The sequence below is a fragment of the Homarus americanus genome, unplaced genomic scaffold (assembly GCF_018991925.1).
Source record: "Homarus americanus isolate GMGI-L3 unplaced genomic scaffold, GMGI_Hamer_2.0 scaffold43633, whole genome shotgun sequence".
NCBI classification, from domain to species: domain Eukaryota; kingdom Metazoa; phylum Arthropoda; class Malacostraca; order Decapoda; family Nephropidae; genus Homarus; species Homarus americanus.
In genome coordinates this window covers 1-7,495 of record NW_024714052.1, presented here as the reverse complement: position 1 = coordinate 7,495, position 7,495 = coordinate 1, and the positions used below count along the sequence as shown (strand labels likewise).

Genomic DNA, 7,495 nt, shown 5'->3' with positions numbered 1-7,495 from the left:
ACTGTCGCTTTGTTGTGGTTGAATGTGGGTGCGCCAAGTCCATGGACTTGCTCGTGATAGGCTTGCTTGTTTTTAAGGGCACGCCTCGCGCAAGGCGCGGGCGATTAAACCCCAAGGCGGAAGCTCGGTTCGGGTTACCCTCGTGTCGGGGAGACAGTCAGCAGGCACCGAACTCGCAGCAACCGATGGATGTATATTTCCGACCCTACCGTGAAGCGGTAAAGCGGCGACAAGCTCATATGGCTGCCGCCGCCGCAATATCGTTCAACTTGTCGATGTATCTGGTATTCTTGCGATTCACATACCGACACGCAGTTTGCTGCGGTCTTCATCGACCCACGAGCCGAGTGATCCCCCGTTAAGAGTTGTGTATTTGCCATTGGTCTTTTTGCGACTAACCATCACAGGTCGAGTCTCAATGAAAGGGTTTGACAGACATAGCCCAAGTTTGTGGTTTGGGTTTGGCCGGACGGCTTGTTGTTGTTTTTTGACACTTGAATTTCACTCTTTTTGGGTCAAGAGGCTTATTCGCCGGTAGTAAGGAGCGGACGGGCAGCCGTCCAAAGCCCCGTCCGTCCTCCTCCTCCGGTCTTCGCGCTCTCGCCCGAGTGTGGTCCACCTACAGCGTGGTGGTACCTATTTTTGGTGCGGGGGCCGGGATTGTCCTCTTTCGCTGCTGGAGTTGCCAGAGCAGAGCCCGAGACCGCCCAAATCAGGAGAGTAGTAGTAGTAGTTTTAAGAGCGCCCCGTTCTCTTTCTCTCTGTTAATGATCCTTCCGCAGGTTCACCTACGGAAACCTTGTTACGACTTTTACTTCCTCTAAATGATCAAGTTTGGACATCTTTCCGTCAGCTCGAGGCGACGACCCCAGAAAACCCTCGCGGGCAACGGGGCCGACAATCCAAGCGCGCCAGTCCGAAGGCCTCACTAAATCATTCAATCGGTAGTAGCGACGGGCGGTGTGTACAAAGGGCAGGGACGTAGTCAGCGCAAGCTGATGACTTGCACTTACTGGAGATTCCTCGTTCATGGGAAACAATTGCAAGCCCCAATCCTATCCAAAGAAAGGCTTTAGCGAACGGGTTACCCGCTCCTCTCGGAGGGAAAACTCGTTGATCCCTTCAGTGTAGCGTCATTAGAACATCTAAGGGCATCACAGACCTGTTGTGCTCAATCTCGTCGCGGCTAGAATTGCCGCTTATCCCTCTAAGAAGAAGTTGCGAACTGGACACCATTTTCTGGAGATCCGTCGACTACTTAGTAGGCCAGAGTCTCGTTAGTTATCGGAATTAACCAGACAAATCGCTCCACCAACTAAGAACGGCCATGCACCACCACCCACCGAATCGAGAAAGAGCTCTCAATCTGTCAATCCTTCCGGTGTCTGGGCCTGGTGAGGTTTCCCGTGTTGAGTCAAATTAAGCCGCAGGCTCCACTCCTGGTGGTGCCCTTCCGTCAATTCCTTTAAGTTTCAGCTTTGCAACCATACTTCCCCCGGAACCCAAAGACTTTGGTTTCCCGGAAGCTGCCCGCCGGGTCATGGGAATAACGCCGGCGGATCGCTAGTTAGCATCGTTTATGGTTAGAACTAGGGCGGTATCTGATCGCCTTCGAACCTCTAACTTTCGTTCATGATTAATGCGTATCCTTGGCAAATGCTTTCGCAATCAGTTCGTCTTGCGACGGTCAAAATTTCACCTCTAGCGTCATATCTGAATGCCCCGCCTGTTCGATTAATTCATTACCTCTGGTTCGAAAACCAACAAAATAGAACGAGGTCTATTCCATTATTCCATGCACATCACCATTGGGCCATTCAAATAGCCTGCTCTGAGCACTCTAATTTTTTTTTCAAAGTAAACTCTCCGACCTCGGACACTTTCGACAAAGAGCATCCCGTGCGAGCGGCGGAAGCGGCTGTTCGGAGCGTGACAGTAAACACCGGGCGGTGCACCCGTCAGTCGGAACTGAGATCAACTTCTGAGCTTTTTAACACTTAACAACTTTGTATTATACGCTATTGGAGCTGGAATTACCGCGGCTGCTGGCACCAGACTTGCCCTCCAATGGATACTCGTTAAAGGATTTAAAGTGTACTCATTCCGATTGCGAGGCCTCGGATGAGACTCACATCGTTATTTTTCGTCACTACCTCCCCGTGCCGGGAGTGGGTAATTTGCGTGCCTGCTGCCTTCCTTAGATGTGGTAGCCGTTTCTCAGGCTCCCTCTCCGGAATCGAACCCTGATTCCCCGTTACCCGTTATAGCCATTGTAGGCGCATAACCTACAATCGAAAGCTGATAAGGCAGACACTTGAAAGAAGCGGCGCCGGTGCGGAGACCGTGCGCTCAGCCCGAAGTTATTCAGATTCACCACAGGTGGGTTACGGACCGGGGCCCGACCAGTTTTGAACTAATAAAAGCGCTCTTCCCTTGCGGTCAGAGACCAATTGCATGTATTAGCTCTAGAATTGCCACAGTTATCCAAGTAAGTGGGTTTACAGATCCAATGAAACATAGCTGATTTAATGAGCCATTCGCGGTTTCGCCTTAAATCGGCTTGTACTTACACATGCATGGCTTAATCTTTGAGACAAGCATATGACTACTGGCAGGATCAACCAGGTAGCTGCTGCTGTTGGCGGCGCCTATCACGGCGGCCAAAATAGTGAGATTGAGAGAGAGGCAGAAGACATTGGGCGAGGGACCGCACGTTGGCCTTAGAGAAATAGCAAACCAGATGATCAGATCTAACTGCACCTTCTCTTGCTATCCTCGGCGCCGGCAGCGCCACCGTGTGTGCCAATCTCCTCCCTTATCCGCTCCTCTTTGCCCCAGCTCCAGCGAGGCAGCCGACATTGGGCGAGGGACCGCACGTTGGCGAATCTCCTCCCTTATCCGCTCCTCTTCTCTTTGCCCCAGCGAGGCAGAAGACATTGGGCGAGGGACCGCACGTTGGCCTTAGAGAAATAGCAAACCAGATGATCAGATCAAACTGCACCTTCTCTCGCTATCCTCGGCGCCGGCAGCGCCACCGTGTGTGCCAATCTCCTCCCTTATCCTCTCCTCTTCTCTTTGCCCCAGCGAGGCAGCCGACATTGGGCGAGGGACCGCACGTTGGCCTTAGAGAAATAGCAAACCAGATGATCAGATCAAACTGCACCTTCTCTTGCTATCCTCGGCGCCGGCAGCGCCACCGTGTGTGCCAATCTCCTCCCTTATCCGCTCCTCTCCTCTTTACCCAGCTCCAGCGAGGCAGCCGACATTGGGCGAGGGACCGCACGTTGGCCAATCTCCTCCCTTATCCGCTCCTCTTCTCTTCTCTTTGCCCCAGCGAGGCATAAGACATTGGGCGAGGGACCGCACATTGGCCCATCTCCTCCTCTCTCTCTTTCTCTTACTGTTTGTGGGGACGTGGGCTCATGAGCGCCATCGTCGCCCAATATTGGTTAGGTTGTGTATTTCACGGGTGGGAACCGCCATCATCGTTGTTAGGTGATGGGGTAACCCAACGTGTGCTTTGACGAGTTTTGGCTGCTAAACTCTCTTTTTAGTATACTCGGCTCCCAGACTGCGCCCTGGTCGTGTTGAACCATGAGCGTTGTCTATGCACATTTAGGGTAGCCGTTTGCGCGTGGAATAGTGCAATGAATCTCGGTCAAGAGACGGTTGGGCGCTGCATTGAAGGCCGGCACAGACGCGAAGACGGGGTGATCAGCCAACGCAAGTCCGCTAAGTTGGGCAGACAGCAAGGCGAAAGGGAGCCCCGTTCCGGACTGAAAGGCCGCAGCATATGCTGTGACGGAAACTAGTAGGGTGGCGACGTGTGCGCCGAGAAAGAGAGACGGAGTAAATAATGTCCAAACGGAAGAGAGACCTGGCAAGTGTAATTGATAGAGCGCGAGCTTACTCGCCATAAGCCCGCTCCACTGCCATTGCTCTGATCCAATGAGACTAAAATCTCTCTCTCCTTCTGCTCCAGCCATTGCAGGGCAGGGAAGCGACGGCAATTTTGGTTGTTGTTTTTGAATGCCGCGCTTTGCTTCGCAGAGGCGCCCCGCTGGGGGGCGGAAGATATTTCACACCGAATATGTGTGTGAAGGCACCCTCTCCCCTTAATAGAGTGAAATAGTGCAATCCAGCATACAAGGTCGGACGATAGGACATTCACCGTACCGCACCTCGAGAGTGGATGTTGGGTAAGGTTAAAACCGGACTGTTCGCAGACAGCCGAATAACCCGGTTCCGGACTAATTGGTGGATGCAACATCATGATGATGCTGCTGCTGTCGCGGAAACCGCAGTGGCGACGTGAGAGAGTAATAATGTTCAATAGGGAGAGCGACCTGGCTAGTGTAATTGATAGATCGCGAGCCTACTCGCCATTAGCCCGCTCCACTGCCATTCCTCTGACCCAATGAGACTATTCTCTCTCTCGCTCTCCTTCTGCTCCAGCCATTGCAGGGCAGGGAGAGGAAATCGACGGCAATTTTGGTTGTTGTTTTTGAATGCCGCGTTTTGCTTCGCAGAGGCGCCGAAGCGCTCCGCTGGGGGGCGGAAGATATTTCACATCGAATATGTGTGTGAAGGCACCCTCTCCCCTTAATATAGTGAAATAGTGCAATCCAGCATACAAGAGCGGACGATAGGACAGTCACCGTACCGCACCTCGAGAGTGGAAGTTGTTTGATCGTTTGTTAGGCAAGGTTAAAACCTGACTGTTCGCGAACAGCCGAATAACCCGGTTCCGGACTTACAATAGACGCAACATCATGATGCTGCTGCTGTCGCGGAAACCGTGGTGGCGACGTGCGCGCCGAGAGAGTAATAATGTTCAATTGGGAGACAGACCTGGCTAGTGAAATTCAGATCGCGCTCCACTGCCATTCCTCTGACCCCATGAGACTATTTTCTCTCTCTCTCTCTGCTGCTGCTGCTGCTGCTCCAGCCATTGCAGGGCAGGGAAGGCGACGGCAACTTTGGTTGTTGTTTTTGAATGCCGCTTTAGAGGCGCCGGCGCCCGCTGGGGGCGGAAGATATTCCACACCGAATAGGTGTGTGAAGGCACCCTCTCCCTTAATATAGTGAAATAGTGCAATCCAGCATACAAGAGCGGACGATAGGACAGTCACCGTACCGCACCTCGAGAGTGGAAGTTGTTTGATCGTTTGTTAGGCAAGGTTAAAACCCGACTGTTCGCGAACAGCCGAATAACCCGGTTCCGGACTTACAATAGACGCAACATCATGATGCTGCTGCTGTCGCGGAAACCGTGGTGGCGACGTGTGCGCCGAGAGAGTAATAATGTTCAATTGGGAGACAGACCTGGCTAGTGAAATTCATAGATCGCGCTCCACTGCCATTCCTCTGACCCCATGAGACTATTTTCTCTCTCTCTTCTGCTGCTGCTGCTCAGCCATTGCAGGGCAGGGAAGGAAAGCGACGGCAACTTTGGTTGTTGTTTTGAATGCCGCGCTTTGAGAGAGCGCGGCGCCCGCTGGGGGCGGAAGATATTCCACACCGAATAGGTGTGTGAAGGCACCCTCTCCCTTAATATAGTGAAATAGTGCAATCCAGCATACAAGAGCGGACGATAGGACAGTCACCGTACCGCACCTCGAGAGTGGAAGTTGTTTGATCGTTTGTTAGGCAGGTTAAAACCCGACTGTTCGCGAACAGCCGAATAACCCGGTTCCGGACTTACAATAGACGCAACATCATGATGCTGCTGCTGTCGCGAAACCGTGGTGGCGACGTGTGCGCCGAGAGAGTAATAATGTTCAATTGGGAGACAGACCTGGCTAGTGAAATTATAGATCGCGCTCCACTGCCATTCCTCTGACCCCATGAGACTATTTTCTCTCTCTCTCTCTGCTGCTGCCTGCCATTGCAGGGCAGGGAAGGAAAGCGACGGCAATTTTGGTTGTTGTTTTGAATGCCGCTTTGCCAAGAGCGCGGCGCGCTGGGGGGCGGAAGATATTTCACAATATGTGTGCGAAGGCACCTCTCCCTTAATATAGTGAAATAGTGCAATCGAATATATAAGGGCGGACGTTTTCATCACCGTCTCCCCGGTGTGTGCAGATTCTCGGATCATTTTGTAAAGTATGCTCGACCGATTGACTTTGACGGTCTCCCATTCGGTGTGCAAGTTTCTGTAGTATGCTATTAATTGACTTTTGAAGTTTCTGTAGTATGGATTGTCTGACTGTAGTATGCTCGACCCCGATTGACTTTGACGGTCTCCCATTCGGGTGTGCAAGTTTCTGTAGTATGCTATTAAATCGACCCCGATTGACTTTCACTGTCTCCATTCAAGTTTCTGTAGTATGCTATCGACGATTGACTTTACTGTCTCCCATTCGGGTGTGCAAGTTTCTGTAGTATGCTATCATCGACCCCGATTGACTTTGACGGTCTCCCATTCGGGTGTGCAAGTTTCTGTAGTATGCTATCAAATCGACCCCGATTGACTTTGACGGTCTCCCATTCGGGTGTGCAAGTTTCTGTAGTATGCTATTAAATCGACCCCCGATTGACTTTGACTGTCTCCCATTCGGTGCAAGTTCTCTGTAGTATGCTATCAAATCGACCCCGATTGACTTTGACGGTCTCCCATTCGGGTGTGCAAGTTCTCTGTAGTATGCTATCAAATCGACCCCGATTCACTTTGACGGTCTCCCATGCGGGTGTGGAACTTCTCTGGTATGTTGTATAATATGACCGAGGTGCCCTACCCCTTAATATAGTGAAATAGTGCAATCGAACATATAAGGGCGGACGTTTTCATCACCGTCTCCCACTCGGTGTGTGTGCAGATTCTCGGATCATTTTGTAAAGTATGCTCGACCCCCGATTGACTTTGACGGTCTCCCATTCGGTTGTGCAAGTTTCTGTAGTATGCTATTAAATCGACCCCCGATTGACTTTGACTGTCTCCCATTCGGGTGTGCAAGTTTCTGTAGTATGCTATCAAATCGACCCCCGATTGACTTTGACGGTCTCCCATTCGGGTGTGCAAGTTTCTGTAGTATGCTATTAAATCGACCCCCGATTGACTTTGAAGGTCTCCCATTCGGGTGTGCAAGTTTCTGTAGTATGCTATTAAATCGACCCCCGATTGACTTTCACTGTCTCCCATTCGGGTGTGCAAGTTTCTGTAGTATGCTATTAAATCGACCCCCGATTGACTTTCACTGTCTCCCATTCGGGTGTGCAAGTTTCTGTAGTATGCTATCAAATCGACCCCCGATTGACTTTGACGGTCTCCCATTCGGGTGTGCAAGTTTCTGTAGTATGCTATCAAATCGACCCCCGATTGACTTTGACGGTCTCCCATTCGGGTGTGCAAGTTTCCGTAGTATGCTATTAAATCGACCCCCGATTGACTTTGACTGTCTCCCATTCGGGTGTGCAAGTTCTCTGTAGTATGCTATCAAATCGACCCCCGATTGACTTTGACGGTCTCCCATTCGGGTGTGCAAGTTCTCTGTAG

The 7,495-nt window shown here is 51.4% G+C and overlaps 1 pseudogene; it reads right to left on the bottom strand.

Annotated features, from left to right (window-relative positions):
* Positions 1-205: 205 nt before the first annotated feature.
* On the bottom strand, positions 206-367 carry LOC121875491 (annotated as a pseudogene).
* Between the last annotated feature and the right edge of the window lie 7,128 nt (positions 368-7,495).